General features: G+C 38.9%; 1 pseudogene; it reads left to right on the top strand.

The window, feature by feature from the left end:
- LOC122490976 overlaps positions 1-16,642 on the top strand; it is a 31,927-nt pseudogene extending 15,285 nt beyond the window's left edge.
- The last annotated feature ends 1,796 nt before the right edge of the window (positions 16,643-18,438 follow it).

Genomic DNA, 18,438 nt, shown 5'->3' with positions numbered 1-18,438 from the left:
AAGGCAACCAACGGAGTGGGAAGGAAAAGATATTTGCAAATGACATATCAGACAAAGGGCTAGTATCCAAAATCTATAAAGAGCTCACCAAACTCCACACCCGAAAAACAAATAATTCAGTGAAGAAATGGGCAGAAAACATGAATAGACACTTCTCTAAAGAAGACACCCAGATGGCCAACATGCACATGAAAAGATGCTCAACGTCGCTCCTCATCAGGGAAATACAAATCAAAACCACACTCAGATATCACCTCACGCCAGTCAGAGTGGCCAAAATGAACAAATCAGGAGACTATAGATGCTGAAGAGGATGTGGAGAAATGGGAACCCTCTTGCACTGTTTGTAGGAATGCAAACTGGTGCAGCCGCTCTGGAAAACAGTGTGGAGGTTCCTCAAAAAATTAAAAATAGACCTACCCTATGACCCAGCAATAGCACTGCTAGGAATTTACCCAAGGGATACAGGAGTGCTGATGCATAGGGGCACTTGTACCCCAATGTTTACAGCAGCACTCTCAACAATAGCCAAATTATGTAAAGAGCCTAAGTGTCCATCAATTGATGAATGGATAAAGAAATTGTGGCTTATATACACAATGGAGTACTACGTGGCAATGAGAAAGAATGAAATATGGCCCTTTGTAGCAACGTGGATGGAACTGGCGAGTGTTGTGCTAAGTGAAATAAGCCATACAGAGAAAGCCAGATACCATATGGTTTCACTCTTATATGGATCCTGAGAAACTTAACAGAAACCCATGGGGGAGGGGAAGGAAAAAAAAAAGAGGTTAGAGTGGGAGAGAGCCAAAGCATAAGAGACTATTAAAAACTGAGAACAAACTGAGGGTTGATGGGGGGTGGGAGGGAGGAGAGGGTGGGTGATGGGTATTGAGGAGGGCACCTTTTGGGATGAGTACTGAGCGCTGTATGGAAAGCAATTTGACAATAAATTTCATATATTGAAAAAAAAAGAAAACAAGAACATTGTCTCCCTCCAAAAGTCCAAGGAAATTCATGTTATTTTGAAACTAACCTTAGCTCTCTCTGGAAGGTGATAGATTATTAGAATAACAGGCAAATGAAAGTAAGGCCGGACTGCTGTAAGGGAGTGCCAGGAAGGAACTGGTTTCAAAAATGAATCCTGCCTTCCTCAAGACATATTTTGAACCAATTCCATAAGGTAAAACATGGTATAAGACTAAAGTAGAAACACTTCCCAGCACCAAGAAGAAACTCTGCATCCTTGGCATTCCCTTACCCCAGAAGCCAACCCTGCTACCCCTCTACAGAATCTCAAGGTGAATAGGAGCAGAGTATGAACACCACAGCTCCAGTTCGAACCTTTCACTTCACACATTAACAACTTATTCTCTGATTTTACAGGTCAGAAGGCAACTCAGTAGAAACACCAGAAGTAAATCACGGTTCTTTTCATTCTCAGTCAAATGCTTTTTCCACTGTGTTCTTGATTCCTGAGAGCACAAGTGACCTCCATTACATTCAGGGTATACACGAGTGCAGAAGTGTAAGTGTCTGCAGTTTGGCCCTCCATCTTTCGCCGGCACAATGGTCAACTTTTGAGAGGCAGATTTGTATAGACATTAGCAAAGGGAGCAGTAGCTCTGAATCCTGCCACTCAAATTCTGAGTTCAAATTCAAGCTACCTCTACTTTTAGTTGTACGATTTGGGACAACTTACCTAAACTCTGGTTTTGGGTTTCCAACCTGCAAATGGGTAAAATAGCATAGAGTTATTGCAAGGTATGTATTGCGAGGTAATCTATGTAAAGGATTTCTGGCAGTATAGTAAATAGAATCTAAGCATATACTAACTGTTCTCTTTAATCATAGAGATACATGAAAAGAGTATCAAGTATAACTAAACTTCAAAAATCTTTAAATTAATATATCCCAGCTTCCCTAATGAGCAATGTCTATGTAAATGAGTACTGAGTATTGAGCACTGAGTACTTAGTATTAAGCATTAACTTTTAGAGATTAAGAAATTTAAATCTCTTGGCATGATTTTCATTTCAGAGGCATACAGCTAGGGAGAAATGAGTGACCAGACAGACTCCCACCACCAAAAAAAACATGCTTTATATACCAATGTCTTGCCAACTCTGATCAATATCCCAATTAGAAAAGTTGGTCTGTATCAGTGGGAAAACTTCTGAAAAGCCCATAAAGTTTTCTTTCTGTAGGGCATTAAGGATTAAAATGCCCATCTGTCCCAAAGCAGATACTTCTTCTTCTGTCTTGTGATTTCTAAACAATGAAAATGATACCAGTAACAATGACCTCAATGCCAAGGTCTTCCCCTATTAAAATTGGTGGAAATGAAGTGGTACCATTCATCATCCCTAGGCAAAAAGGACAGTGGGTACCCTGAGGGTGTGGGGGTTATTTTCTTCAGTTTAAGGGTGGCAGGTGGCAGCAAAATGGGTCCAGTTAAAGTTGCAAGTCAGAAGGGCACCCCCTCATAGAGGAACAGTGAGTTAGCAGTACAGGAAATAGTGAGTGGTCCAGGTTCAGAAGTGGCCATCATAAGGGAGCCACCTTAGAGTGATGAGCAAGAGCTATTCACCTAGATTCTGGTGTACCCTCTGTATAGGAGGTCTTATAGGATCATGTGTGTTTATTCCAAAACCTACTATGACTGTCATTTATAGCTTTTATCAAACTCATCATTAATAGCCAAATGGTAAAAGAAATCTTATGGAGATTCTAAATGCTTATAATAATAAATACTCTCATAAGATAAGGTTTTGTTTTTTGTTTTTGTTTTTTGAGATCTCATCTCTCATTTCAACACTACAAGAGCGGTCTTAAAAATAATGTTTTGGGAACAAAACAGTCTAGACTTAAAGGCATAGATCATGTCAGTCTCTACAACCTAGACTCTACCAATTTCTAGAGTCAATAACATCAAATTAAAGTTCTGGGGATATCTTTAGATTTTCCTCCAGGAAACTGACAGGCATATCCTGAGCTTCAGACTACAAGCCTCTCACCACTATGGGTAGGTATGGTTTCTCCTCTCGAGCCTTATGATAGATACACAGAGAATGGGATGAAATTAAAAATAAGACTTCAATCACAAGTTCTTAAATTAACTTATATAACAACTCACCCTTTCATTCATTTATTCAAATAAATTGTTATGCCACACACTATACTGTGTAGTTGTGAACTACATAGGTTCATCCAATTGTTAATTCAACAAATGTGTTCAATTGCTACTTCAAACCATACATTTTTCCCGGTGCTGGTAACACAGCAAGAGGAACTAAAAAGCATGACCTTTTTTTTTCTCAAAGCACACTTTTTTTTTAATGTTTATTTATTTTTGAGACAGAGGGAGACAGAGCACGAGCAGGGGAGGGGCAGAGAGAGAGGGAGATACAGAATCCGAAGCAGGCTCCAGGCTCTGAGCTGTCAGCACAGAGCCCAATGCGGGGCTCGAACCCACGAACCGTGAGATCATGACCTGAGCTGAAGTCAGACGCTTAACCAACTGAGCCACCCAGGTGCCCCTACAAAGCATACTTTATGATACAGGAGAAAGAAAATAAATACATAACATTTCATACAGTATGTATTATCAAGAAGAAAAAAACATAGTATCATAAAACAACTTAAGACAGAGTGGTCATGGAAGAGCTCTCTGAGGAACTAATTTTTATCCTGAAACCTAACTAACAAGCACAACTTAGTTACATAGAAATCCAACAGATCAGGCCTAGCATGAAATGACCATGAACCTGGTATCCCAGGACATGTAAAGCAGACATGGGTGGTGGGACTATAGTGAGTAAGTGAGATGGATAGTGGAAGAAACAAGAGTATGGGGTAGGCTGAGGTCAGAAACTCCTAGGGTCTACAGGATCCAGTAAGCAATTTGGATCTTACTGGACATCACTATAGACTTTAAAGAAGGAAGATGACATAAGATAATTTATATTTTTTTAAATATCACTTTTGCATCTATATGGAGAATGAATTATAGTCTGTGGTGTACTAATAAATGTTTAACAATTAGCTCTCTGGAAAATATACATTATAAAAAGTCCTGATTTGTATAGCATATTCCAATTTCTGTGCTGTAAGTATTCCCACTATGGCCAATTTCAAGCTACCAAGGTGGAGGTGAAGTTGGAAAGTGATGGGCACAGCTGGCTCTTGATAGCCCAAACAAGGCAGCCCTAGCACACACCACTGACTAAAGGGCAGCAGCGTGTGGAAACAGGAAAAACAGCCATGAGGCTTCAGCAGCCATCCAGGCAAGAGAGATGGCAGTCTGGTACCACAGACTAGGCAACCGTAGATGGTGTTAAAAGAAATGGACAAAGGTGTTTATGAGAGAAAAGAGGCCAGACTTGCTCATGGCACACTTGAGCAGATGAGTCTCTGTCCATGTTAGCATCAGTGTGAGCATGGTTGGTGTCCAGGCATTTAGAAAAAAGGAGAAGAGAGTGTTAAGAGACAGTCATCCTCTTTCCCAGCTGATCTCTAAGTCTACTATTTCAAATGTGAATCTGGCAAGGAATATTGAAGTCTCCTTCATTATCCCCAATTGTATGAGAAGATAGTGGACTGTTTGATAAAAATCCATTTTTAACTAAGCACCTTTCCATGGTGTTTTAAAATCTGTCACCTACCATTTTTAGTTTGCTGTGCAAGTTTTTTAATCATTGTGGTCACTTTCCCACAGTCTATGATCAAGTTTTGCATTACATCTCTCATGTTTCAACCAGCTATCTCAAGAGAAACAAACTGTGAGTTTTCAAATACTTTAATAAGTACATTATACTGGGTCAACCTTATAAAGGGACTCCCTCTCTCTTAATGTGACTGACTGAACAACACTGAGTGACCCGGAAACTGGCAGAACATTTTATCAATTAAGACTATTTGTCATCACAGCTTTCAAAAGAAACAAGAGGACCAATGAAGAGCTGAATGTCAGAAATAGTGAATGTCACTCTTTTTTATTGCAACGGATAAATAGGCACATCCAAGGTATTCTTTCCATCAAACCATTTTCCCTTACTTTCCTGTTGTATATTTATGAGACAAGTCCACTAAAAAGGACTTTATTTTTTGCCCTTCAGTAATGTAGATACCGAATTTATTGTTATAATGATTTATTTTGTCCAGACATAATTGCAGATTGCAATGCCAATAGAATTTCCAATACAATGTTGAAATTCATCACTGGCATAGTAACATAGGGGAAAGGTCATTGAACTATAAGCAGAAGATCTGGGTTTCAGGTTTTCTAGTGATTTGCTGTTTGACCCTAGGAGATACACCACTGGTCTTTCCTGACTTTACCCATTTACGTGATGAAGCACTTTTTTAGTGGCATTTTTAAAATTCTCCTTAGGTATTAAGATAGTTGAAACATTCTTTTTTTTTTTCTTTTTTTTTTCTTTTTTTAGAAACCTGCGTCTAGCATGTACAGGCTCATACAAAGTACCAAATCATTGTATGCTACCTCTTTTTACTTCTGCATTACTCAACTATGCAGAATAATAGTAATATACTATTACTAGTGTATTACTGCCTGCATGTTAGTCAGGACTCAACTGCAACTAGCTTATGAAAAAAAAGGAGGGGAGTGGGAAAGATATTGGCTCATATAGCTGGGAAGGACAGCAGGGGTCCAAGCACCGAAATGACACTCTCTGATCTTTTACTCTCTCATCCTGGCTACTCTTTGGATTTTGACTATTGTCTCCTACTTCAGATGGCTTCCGGCATGAGAGCAGATGGGTGGCATATAACCAGAAGTAACTCCAACTTTATATCATCCTAGATTATAAGCCAGAGAAGGAGAGATTTTTGTCACCAACTTTTGCATATAAAATCCCAGGAAGACTCTTAACTGGCTCAGAAAGGAATCTACCTAGCTCAATCACTGTGATCAGAGAAATAACTGGTCATAATCACTTTCCTATGACTCAGAGGGTGATAAGAGGGCACAGTTCACTGAGTTGCAGCCCCATCTCAGATATTACATGTAAGAGAAGAGTTCCTCAGAAGAAGGTGGTAATATTCTTTCAGGAACCAAAAGAAGGATACTACAATGAGAAAAATTGGCATAAATACCAGAGTCCGTACTGCAGGTTTACCCTCACAACAACAAAGAATTTTCTTTTGATCTTTAGTATGGACCTTGGTTCTTTCTATTGATATATGCAAGGATGTTAAAAGTCTAACTGGATTGTCACATCACCTGGAGAAGAGATTGTGCAATTTCATTATTTGCAACCAATGTACCTTATTCAAGTAGCTATTCAATAAATATTTGGTGATAATTAAGAAGCTCTAGTTGCTATAAGCCAGTTTCATTTTACATGTAACTTTTTATATTATCTACTTCTGCTATTTTTGGCTCATTATTGTGGAAGAGTGTACTGTTCCTAGACACTTAATCTGTGTCAGCTTTAGCAAGCTTTTTTTGTTCATTAGGCAGTGCTTGATCTCTTCTGACAGCTTCAATCCTATAATGCTCTTCCCCAAAGGCTGTACTTAAAGTCTAGATATCTCTATACATCATAGAGGTTCAAGTTCATGACTTCACTTCTTATTAGACTCTTACTGAAACTCCAAGGATCCTAGATATTTGTTACATACCTATCATCTATAAGCACTATTATTAAAGACTTTGCAGTACCTGGCCAGAATTTTTAAACCTGTAAGGTCACAGAATGGGTTTAGTAACTGAATCATTATATTCCTTTTCTTTCCATTGATCCTCAGGAGTGAGAGATCATATGCATAAATCCATATTCCTCCACCTAGCCTGTGATTTATAAATAAAGTGAAACAATTTTACTGATGGGGAGTAAGCTCTATATAAAACAAAAATGATGGTTATTGTTTCTTTGCCTGACAATTATCCTTCATTTAATTAAATCAGGTTGAGTTTATGATAATAATATAGAAAACGTATCTTTCCATGCATCAAGTGTGCTTTGTTCTATACCTCTATCACATTTGAATACATCCATAGAACAATAATTAAAAGGTATTTACTAGGTCAATGAAAATTTCCCCCAAGATAATTTTTACACAAAATTTAGTACATTACAGTGCAGGGAAGACCTGCAATCTAACTATATCCACAAATTTTTTTCTATTTTTTTTTGTTTTATGCCAAATGTAGCTAATTTTCTTAGATGTCTGTAACACTTAACACAATAATCTTTGGTAATTGTTATGCTTCCCACAAGTTACAACTATATATATTTTTTAAGACATGCTTTTTCTACTATATACTGGGCATGACTGGCAAGACTATTGTAAAAAACATTTAAAGTCGAAGGCTGCAATAGAAGAAAATAGGCTTCATGGTTATACATTATGCTGCAGCACATCTTCCCTGAATCCATGCTCCTTCTGGTTACTACAGTATTTCTATTAATATTTGTAGGGAATGTCCTTGAAAGAGTGTTGGGTATTCCTTTCTTACTTTGAATTTTCTGCCTTTAATTCCTGTATTTCTATTCTCTCATAAATACACTCTAATTAGGCTTTTTCCTCACTACTCTCCTCAACACATTCTTTTTTTTTAAGTGTTTATTTTAATCACCGGTACTCATCACAAATGCTCTCCTTTATCCTCATCACCTATTTAGCGCCGCCAACCCCCCCCCCCCCGGGAACCATCACTTTGTTTTCTATAGGTAAGAGTCTGTTTCTTAGTTTCTCTCTTTTTTCCCCCTTTGCTAATTTGTTTTGTTTCTTAAACTCCACATATGAGTGAAATCATGGTATTTGTCTTTCTCTGAGTAACGTATTTCTTTTGCCATTATATTCCCTAGCTCTGTCCATATTATTGGAAATGGCAAGATTTCTTCCTTTTTTCTGGCTGAGTAATATTCCTTGGTATATATATCACATCTTCTTTATCTGTTCATCTGTCAATGGACACTTCGGTTGCTTTCACACTTTGGCTATAGTACATAATGCTGCTATAAACATAGGGGTGCATATATCCCTTTGAATTAGTGTTTTTGTATTCTTTAGGTAAATACCCAGTAGTACAATTGCAGAATCTTAGGATAGTTCTATTTTTAACTTTTTGAGAAAACTCCATGCAATTTTTCACAGTGGATGCACCAGTTAGTACTCCCAACAGTGCACAAGGGTTACACTTTCTCCACCTCCTTGCCAACACTTGTTTCTTGTGTTTCTTGTGCCTCCAGCTTTGTTTTTCAAGATTACTTTGGTGTGGATCTGCTTTTGTTGATTTTGTTGGGCATTCTCTGTGCCTCCTGGATCTGGATATCTGTTTCCTTCCCCAGATTGGGCAAGTTTTCAGCCATTATTTCTTCAGATAAATTCTCTGCCCCCTTTTCTCTCTTTTTCTTCTCGTGGGACTCCTATAATATGAATGTATTGTTCAAGGGAGTCTCTCAGTTCCCTAAGTCTGTTCTCATTTTGAATAATTTTCTCTCTCCTTTGTTCAGCTTGATTACTTTCCATATTCTGTCTTCTAAGTCATTAACTTGTTCCTCTGCTTCTTCCAGTCTGCTGTTCCTTCCATCAAGTGTATTTCTCATTTCATTTATTGAGCACTTTATCACTATTTTATTCTTTATCTCTGTGTTAAGGATCTCATTCATGTCTTCCACTCTTTTCTCAAACCCAGTGGGCATCCTTATGATCACTGCTTTAAATTTTCCATCAGGCATGTTACTTATATCTGTTTCTTTTAGGTCTCCAACACTGGCCTTGTCTTGTTCTTTCATTTGGACAAATTCCTCTGTTTTCCAATTTTGTCTAAGTCTCTGTGTCTGCTTCTGTGTGTTTGGAAAGTGAGCAGCATCTCCTGTTCTTCAGAGTAATGGTTTTAGGAAGAAAACGTCCTGTAGTGCCCTTCCATGTAGGGTCCCCTGTTCCCCAGGGCCTGGCACTTCTAGGAATGTCTCCAATGTGTGCTGTGTGTGCTCTGCTGTTGTGTCCTAGATACTTTATCCTCAGGTTAGTCATCTCCAGAGGTTCTCCTTGCCTATTGTGGGTGGTGCTTGGTCCCTGGCCTGAATGTGACTCATTTTAACTAGGTGTGCTCTCTGGTCTACTTGTGAAATGAGACCTGTCACCATCATCACTGGAACTGAGGCCTCACAAAATTCCTGGGTTGAGATATGCAATGATGGAAGGGGGTTAGGCCAGTCTTCTTGGGGAGGGAAACTGCCATGTTGCCTGAGGCAAGTGTGACTAGGAGCAGCAGTTCCACCTGGGCTTGGTATAAGCAAATTAGGTACCAAGTATTGGCACTACGCTGGTTCCCACAGGTGGCTCTGTATTTATGTTGAGGGGCAGGGGAAGGAAATGACACCTGCCAGTTCCTTTGTTCATGTAGTGAATGCTGCCTCTTTGGGACATGCTCCAAGATGAGCAACTAACCTCCTCACTGTGTCCTCCAGGCACTCTTCAGATCACTGTTTCCACACAGTATGTCTGCGGGCTCTAAGCCCTGCCTTCTTTCCAAGAGGAGCCCCAAAGTCCTCCAACCTCTCCCAGAGACAAGCACTCTGACTTTCAGAACTCCAACCTTAGGTGGCTCAGTCAGTTGAACATCTGAATCTTGATTTCAGCTCAGGTCATGATGCCAAGGTCATGGGATTGAGCCCTGCATCAGGCTCCACATTGGGCATAGAGCCTGCTTAAGATTCTCTCTTTCTCTCCCTCTGCCCCTCATCCATGCTCACACTCTCTAATAAAAATTAAAAAACAAAAAATAAAAACAAAATACATACAACATACAAAATATGTATTAATTGACTGCTTATGCTATCAGTAATTCTATCAGTCAACAACAACCTATTCGTAGTTAAGTTTTGGGAGTGTCAAAACTTATACATAGGTTTTCGACTGTACAGGGGGTAGGTGCCCCAACCACAGCATTATTCAAGCATCAACTATATACCATTTTCCTGCTCAAAATTCTCTAATGGCTTTCCATCATAATCAGGATAAATTCCAAAATCCATTCCATCATTTACAAGATCCTCTGGGATCTGATTACTGCTTCCCTCTATGAATTCACTTCTCATCACTCTTTGCCCCACTCCAGTCCCTGACTTGAACTCTTTACTTCCAGTACTTCATTTGGCTTTCTCTCTCACTTCATTCAGACCTCTACTCATATATTACTTCCTCAGAAAGACTGTCTCTGACATGCTGCCTACAAAAGTAACTCCTTTCTTATATTCTATCTATAAAAAAAAAAAACTTGCACTTGTTTAAAATGGTATTAAGTGCTTATAAACTTATTTATTAATTGCACCTTGCACAAGAATATTACCTTTGTCATAAGGAGGCTCATTCTCTCTGTATGTCTTTATATTTGCATCTCAGTGCCTGGGATAGATCTTATTGGTGTATAAATGAAAAAGAACTGATTGATGAATATAAGGGAAAATGACCACAGATTCTTGCACATAGTAAGTTTTAATAAAACTGTATTGAATCTCCTATTCAATATATGCTAAGGTTGTTCCTCAATATTCACTTTGGAAAATCATAATCCATGGGCTGATATGTTTATCAATGAAGACCTTGAATACTCTGCATGTATTACTAATGTACTTTGTATTTTATAATTATTCCATTTAGAAAACCACACGCATACACACACACACACACACACACACACACACACACACTTAAACACATACATAAACACTTCAAACATTTGATTTTCCCAGCCTGCTGAAATGTTTTATTAGGCACCATATTTAAGATCATTCTCTGAAACTTCTGGTGATAAAACTGTAAGTTTAGTTTTAATATATGTTTATATTTTGTTGAATACTTATTATTACAGAATATATCTATATATTGAATATGTATCATTGCAAAATGATTTTACATATATTGAAAATTTATTGATATGTATTATTGTAGAATAGTAAGTCAACTTCATTATCTTAAATATACTTAAATGCATTTATCTTAAACATAGTCAATTACATTATTCTGCAATGTCTTTTCTAAAGCATGTGATTTTATCCTACTTAAATACTTTATTCTTTAAAGTTTTCATTTTGTATACTTTTTTTAAATAAAAAGGAAAAACATAATTTTCAAAAATTACAAAGGAGTAAAATGACATTAGAATATTCTATGAATGAATTACATCAGGCTAAAGAACAGATACAGACAATATTACTGTTATACTATAAGCTTATTCAAGTATTTCACATATTTTTTTCTCTTTTAATGCATTATCCTAGGACAAGATAAAAATAGTGTACTGGGGAGTGCCTGGGTGGCCCCATCAGTAAAGTGTCCAACTTTGGCTCAGGTCATTATCTCGCAGTCCGTGAGTTCGAGCCCCGCATTGGGCTCTGTGCTGACAGCTCAGAGCCAGGAGCCTGCTTTGGATTCTGTGTCTGCCTTTCTCTCTGTCCCTCCCATGCTTGCACTCTGTCTCTGTCTCTGTCTCTCTCTCTCTCTCTTAAAAATAAATAAACATTTTTTTTAAACAGTGTAGTGGATATAAGGTGAAATCTCAGCAAACCCAGATGACAAGTTTTCTCTCTTCATAAAAAAAAAAGTGCGATGAAAAAACTCATCTTCTCTTGTCTCTGCCTTCAACAAGGCTGAAAAAGGTGAAGTTCAGGCCAAGGGCAAACACAGGGCCTCCTCCAGGCAGCAGATGTTCATGGATCCACATTCAAGAGGATCCAGACAATTGACTCTACCTTGAAAAAGCTGCCCTCCCTCACCAGTTTTTTTTTTTTTTTAATTTTTTTTTTTTTCAACGTTTATTTATTTTTGGGACAGAGAGAGACAGAGCATGAACGGGGGAGGGGCAGAGAGAGAGGGAGACACAGAATCGGAAACAGGCTCCAGGCTCCGAGCCATCAGCCCAGAGCCCGACGCGGGGCTCGAACTCCCGGACCGCGAGATCGTGACCTGGCTGAAGTCGGACGCTTAACCGACTGCGCCACCCAGGCGCCCCTCCCTCACCAGTTTTGATCCCTGTCCTTTCTTCTCCCCATATCCCAGGAGATCACTGAACAACTTAAATTATTCCAATAAATAATTTATCCAAGTGGGGAAAGAATACTAAAGAAAGAAGGAATAAAACAAAGACAAGACATTTACTTGGGCCCCAAGCTTTGGCTGAGGCTGGAGCTGGCCACCCCCTATCGAAACAGGTACTAACTTTGCTCCCAGGAATAGGAAAGAGGGTAAAAGAGGCCTGTGCCCTAACTGGTACAAAAGATGGCCAGAGGTCCCTTTCACATGGACCAACCTAAGGAAGAAGAACAGGTGTAATCAAGAGAATAGAACAAATGGAGAGGTCTGAGGCAGAGTTACCACTCTGTTTTCTCAGGTTTGGGGATCCCACTGGGAGAGGGGAGTGGGGTTAATACTAGCTATAGAGACCTATTCTGCTTCATTTTTTACCTCAAATTTTGTAAAGTTCTCATTGAGTTTTTACATTTTCATATTTTCCCCCTTCATATTCAACAGCCATGGCTCTCCCATTGATCCCACCGTTTCTACCCTAAGTTCTACAAATAGCATTCAAAGTCCTCCAGTACCTTTATAGCCTTCACTTCATTCTTCTAGAGCCAAACCATAACCACTGTCTCTTCACCACACACACTACGTTTCCCTGTCTCTTTGTCAATATTCACATCTTCCCTATAGACTGGACACTCCTTCCCACTCCTTCCATCCACATTCAGTTGCTACGTGTAAAAAAACTTCCACACGTTTTTAAGTGTTCCTTTCTGATATCCACCTCATCAGAAAAAAGTCTCCTCTAAACTCTTCAAAATACACTTTATCTGTATTGTCTCTAAATGCACTCAGCACCTTACTGCATTTTAATTTTTGTGTATGTATATTATCTTCCCATCTAGATGTGAATTTCTTAAGGGTAGGTTCTGTTTCTTAAAGATCAATATATATCAACACCACAGTCTTAGACAAAGTAACTTCTCAATAATGAATTAATAGTTATATATTGTAACTTAAATTGATTCATGTTGAAAGAAAACATTTTTAGCATATTTCATAACTATGGATATTTAAACTATTATTTTTAAATATTTTTTAATGTTTTATCCTATATTTGAGAAAGAGAGCATGCACATGAGCATGAGCAGGGGAGGAGCAGAGAGAGAGGGGTGAGAGAGAGAATCCCAAGCAGGTTGCACACAGTCAGTGCAGAGCTGGACACAGGGCTGGAACTCACAAACCGTGAGATCATGACCTGAGCCAGTTAACCGACTGAGACACCAAGGTGCCCCTAACTATTCTTATTTAATATATTCTGTTGACCAATCTTTCATTTACTGCCTTCTATCCAATATTTTTGCAGTAGTTCACAGTGTGGCTGAACAAACAGTAACAATAATAATGATAAAAATAACAGGGGCACCTGGGTAGCTAAGTCGGTTGAGTATCTGACTTCATCTCAGGTATGATCTTGCAGTTTGTGAGTTTGAGCTCCACGTCAGGCTCTGTGCTGACAGCGCAGAGCCTGGAGCCTGCTTTGGATTCTGTGTCTCCTCTCTCTGCCTCTCTCCAACTCAGGCTAATGCTCTCATTCTCTCTCTCTCTAAAAACTAAAATAAACATTCAAAAAATTTTTAATAATAACAACAATAACAATAGTAAAACAGAACAGAGAATGGAAGGTTGACACTTGGAGCCAAACTGTCACTAAGTGCATCACTGAATCTGAAGGAAATATAGGTCACTCGGGAAAGCATAATGTTGGGAAAATGCAAGCAATATTTAAAATGGTGTTTGGGTGTGCCTGGGTGGTTCAGTTGGTTAAGCATCCAACTCCTGATTTTGGCTCAGGTTATGATCTCACGGTTTGTGAGATCGAACCCTGCATCAGGCTCCCTGTTGATAATGTGGAGCCTGCTTGGGATTCTATTTCTCCCTCTCACTGCCCCTCCCCTGCTTTTGCAATCTCTCTCTCTTTATCTCTCTCTCCTTCTCTGTCTCTCTTTCTCTCTCTCAAAATAAATAAATCAACTTTTAAAAATAATAATAATAATGGTGTGAATTTATGTAAAAGTGGCTACTAAACATCTCAATCTTGAAGTCCTCACTGTGTCGAGAGATAATTCCTCATGAAAGACCCTTCATGGGTCTTTCATGTTCTGCATTCTGCACACCATGTGAGCAGAGGACCCAAATGATTTTTCATATGGATATTTTTTTTCAAAGATGTTTGGATACAGGCATACCTACTGCACTTCACCATATTGTGCTTAGCAGACAGTCCAGTTTTACAAATTGAAAGTTTTTGGCAACCCTGAGTCAAGTAAGTCTATCAGCACCATTTTTCCAATAGCATTTGCTCATTTCTTGTCTCTCTGTCTTATTTTAGAATTCTCACAATACTTTAAGTTTTTTTTCATTATCATTATATTTGCTGTGGTGATGTTATCAGTGACCTTTAATGTTACTGTAATTGTTTAGGGAAGCCACGAACTGCACCCACATAAGAGAGCAAACTTCATAAATGTTGCGTGTGTGTCCTACCTACTCCACTGACCAGCTGTTCCCTACCTCTCTCCCTTTCCTCGGGACTCCCTATTCCCTGAGACAAAATAATATTGAAATTAGGTCAATATATAATCCTACAAGGTCTTCTGACTGTTCATGTGAAAAGAATAGTAGGACTTCTCTAACTTTAAGTCAGAAGGTAGTAATGATTACGTTTGGTGAGGAAGGCAAGTTGGAAGCCAAGACAGACTGAAAGCTAGGCCACTTGTGCGAAATAGTTACCCAAGTTGTGAAAGCAAAGGAAAAAGTCTTGAAGGGAATTACAAGTGCTAATCCAGCACACACACAAATGTTAAGAAAGCAAAACAGCCTTGTTAATGATACGGAGGAAGTTTTAGTGGCCTGAGAAGATCAAACCAGTTATAATATTCCCTTAAGTCAGAGCATAATCCAGAGCAAAGCCCTAACTCTCTTTAAGTTTACATAGCCTGAGAGAGGTGAGGAAGCTGCAAAAGAAAAGCCTGAAGCTAGCAACGGTTGGTTCAAGAGGTTTAAGAAGTCATCTCCATAACATAAAAATGCAAGGTAAAGCAACAATGCTGATGCAGAAGCTGCAAGTTATGCAGAAGATGAGACGTAGTGAAGATAATTCATGAAGTTGGCTACACTAAACAACAGATTTTCAATGTAGACAAAATAACCTTCTATTGGAAAAAGATGCCATCTAGGACTTTAATACCTAGGGAGAAGAAGTCAATGATTGGCTTCAAAGCTTCAAAGGACAGACTGACTCTCTGGTTAAGGGGTAATGCAGCTGGTAACTGAAAGTTGAAGCCCATGCTCACTTATCCCTCCAAAAATCCTAGGGATCTTAAGAATTATATTAAGTCTACTCTGCCTGTGCTCTATAAATGGAACAACAAATCCTGGATAACATCACATCTGTTTACAACATGGTTTACTGAATATTTTAAAACTTAACAGAAGACCGTGGGGGAGGGGAAGGAAAAAAAAGTTAGAGAGGGAGAGAACCAAACCATAAGAGACTCTTAAAAACTGAGAATAAACTGATGGTTGATGGGGAGATGGAGGGAGGGGAGGGTGGATGATGGGCATTGAGGAGGACACCTGTTGGGATGAGCACTGGCTGTTGTATGGAAAACAATTTGACAATAAATTTCATATTTAAAAAAAAAACAGCTGTAAGACCTTTTGTCAGAAGAAAAGATTCCTTTCAAAACATTACTGTTTACTGGCAATGCACCTGGTCACCCAAGAGCTTTGATGGAGATGGACAACAAGAATTATGTTGTTTTCATGCCTCCTAACACAACATCCATTCTGCAGCCCATGGATCAAGGAATAATTGTGGCTTCCAAGTGTTATTATTTAAGAAATACATTCTTTAAGACTACAGCTGCCATGGACAGTGATTCCTCTGATGGATCTGGACAAAGTACACTGAAAACTTGCTGGAAAAGATTCACCATTCCAGATGCCTTTAAGAACATTTGTGATTCACTGGAAGAAGTGACAATATCAATATTAACAGGAATTTTTAAAAAGTTGATTTCAACCCTCATAGATGACCTGGAGGGGTTCAATGCTTCAGTGCAGGAAGTCATGGCAGATATGTTAGAAACAGCAAGAGAATTAAAATTAGAAGTGGAGCCTGAATATGTGACTGAATGGCTGCAATTTCATGATACAATTTTAATGGACAAGGAGTTGCTTCTCATGGTTGAACAAAGAAAGTGTTTTCCTGAGGTGGAATCTACTCCTGGTGAAGATGTTGTGAAGACTGTCGAAATGACAGCAAAGGATTTAGAATGTTATGTAAACTTAGTTGATAAAGCAGTGACAGCGTTTGAGAGGATTGCCTCCAATTTTGAAATAAGTTCTACTGAGGATAAAATGCTATCAAACAGCATCACAGGCGACAGAGAAATCATTCGTGAAAGGAAGCCTCAGTCAGTGTGGCAAGCTTCACTGTTATCTTAAGAAACTGCCACAGCCACCTCAACCAGCAGCAACCACCACCCTGATTAGCCAGCAGCCATCGACATCAAGGCAAGACCCTCCACCAGCAAAAGATGACAACTCACTAAAAGCTCAGATGGTGTTAGCATTTTTTTAATGAATAAAGTATTTTTTAGTTAGGGCATGTACTTAGGGGGGTTTTCGATATAATGCCTTTACACACTTAATAGACTACAAGGTACTATAAACATAATTTTTATATGCACCGAGAAACAAAAAAATTCATTTGATGGCTTTAGTGTGATACTTGCTTTATTATGGTGGTCTGGATCTTAATCTACAATATTTCTCAGGTACGACTGTAGTGAACAGCTTTAGAAGACAATGTCTCTCTCCAGAGCACAGGCAAGTTTGTTTGCTGCCTATCATAAAAGTTTCAGGTTTCCTATACTCAGGGTAACTCAGCTGTGACATACACCTATTGTGACTGTAGCATCTAACTAGGTATCATCATGTTGCTTCTTTGGGACTTGAGGGGCAAGGTAAATTGACACAAATAGGATACTCATGATGTTTCTGTGTCATGCGTAATAAAGTCATTTGTCACAGAATCAGAAGGTTCATGTTACTTTGTTAAAAATACGTGAAACTAATTCTAGTTAAGGAAGTTGGAGGGTGCTGTACTTATTAGAAGCACACAGTGGAGAATTCACAAAATTGAAGAAGAGTTGAGCAGTTAAATTTCATGAAAGAGGAGTCTGGGGATCTGAATAGCATGGACACTTGAAGAGTCATTTTCTGATTCTGACACATAATTTATCAGTATTAATGAGCCATTTCATATCCTACATGTTTGAAAAAGCAAACTCCTAGAAGAAATTATATGATTAGGTTGGTCAGAGGAAGTGGGACCACATAATTCACATGCCCACCAATCAGACTGAGAGAAGCAGTAAATCAATAACCAATCAATGAACAATCAATTGATAATTAGATCAATAAATAAACAAAACAGAGACATCCCCTTCTCCTTAAGCAAAGGATTTTCTCATCTGAAGAAACTGCAATTGTCTCTTGGGAGGACAATGGATGGCACAAAATTTATTATACTGCCCTGTTTGTTTTGACTACCAGATAACCAAAAATTCAGCTGAATGTTAGTAACTGTGTAAGACCAAATTCTTTACATTTCTCTTGTCCTTCCGCCCTGACATTATTTTCTTGATGTAATCTTTAAGACAACTGCACACTTTATATGTGGGAAATAAACAAACAACACCATGTAAAGATCCCCAAATAAACATGTTCCACTATTTCACTCTTCTACAACTTTGCGTGTGTTGGTCCTTTTACTAACATCTCTTCTCCATTTTGTCTACCACTCAAGTCTACTTGCTGGGAAACACAGTTGCATATAGCTTGTTGCCCCTTGCACAGGTGCATAAGAGTGGCCATGAGCCTAGAACGTTTTTTTGCAAAGAAATAAGGAGCCATCACAGCCTCTGTTGGATATGTCTGTTTGCTTGGAAATATCTTCCCCTATTCCAGACTTGGTGTGTATGTCTTTGCTCTGCTTAAGCCTGGGTGTCATAAAATACCATGTGGTACCCACTGCCATATCTGTGGGGAGAGAATGGAGTCCTTCACCTGCAGTATAGAGAGACATATGCAGACCATCTCTTTGCATCAGCTGTGAGTTAGACCCACTGGCAATGGGGACAGACACTCATAGTTGAAGCTGATCTTGCTCTGTCTCTTCTCTTTATCAGTAAAGTGTTGTTGCATCTAGTGTTTGTGTGAGTTGTGTCTTCCTTACCTGACACCTGAAAACCATGCAGCGGGCTGACATCGGGGACTGTGGCTCCTGTGGGCAGCACCTAAAGCTCTTTGCTGTCCCCAACTCAGAACTCCTCCTCTGAAGGCAGTAACAGGTGTTGTTCAATAGAATTCATC

Source organism: Prionailurus bengalensis, chromosome C2 (assembly GCF_016509475.1).
Source record: "Prionailurus bengalensis isolate Pbe53 chromosome C2, Fcat_Pben_1.1_paternal_pri, whole genome shotgun sequence".
In the NCBI taxonomy this organism is placed as follows: domain Eukaryota; kingdom Metazoa; phylum Chordata; class Mammalia; order Carnivora; family Felidae; genus Prionailurus; species Prionailurus bengalensis.
This window is presented reverse-complemented; position numbering and strand designations above follow the sequence as displayed.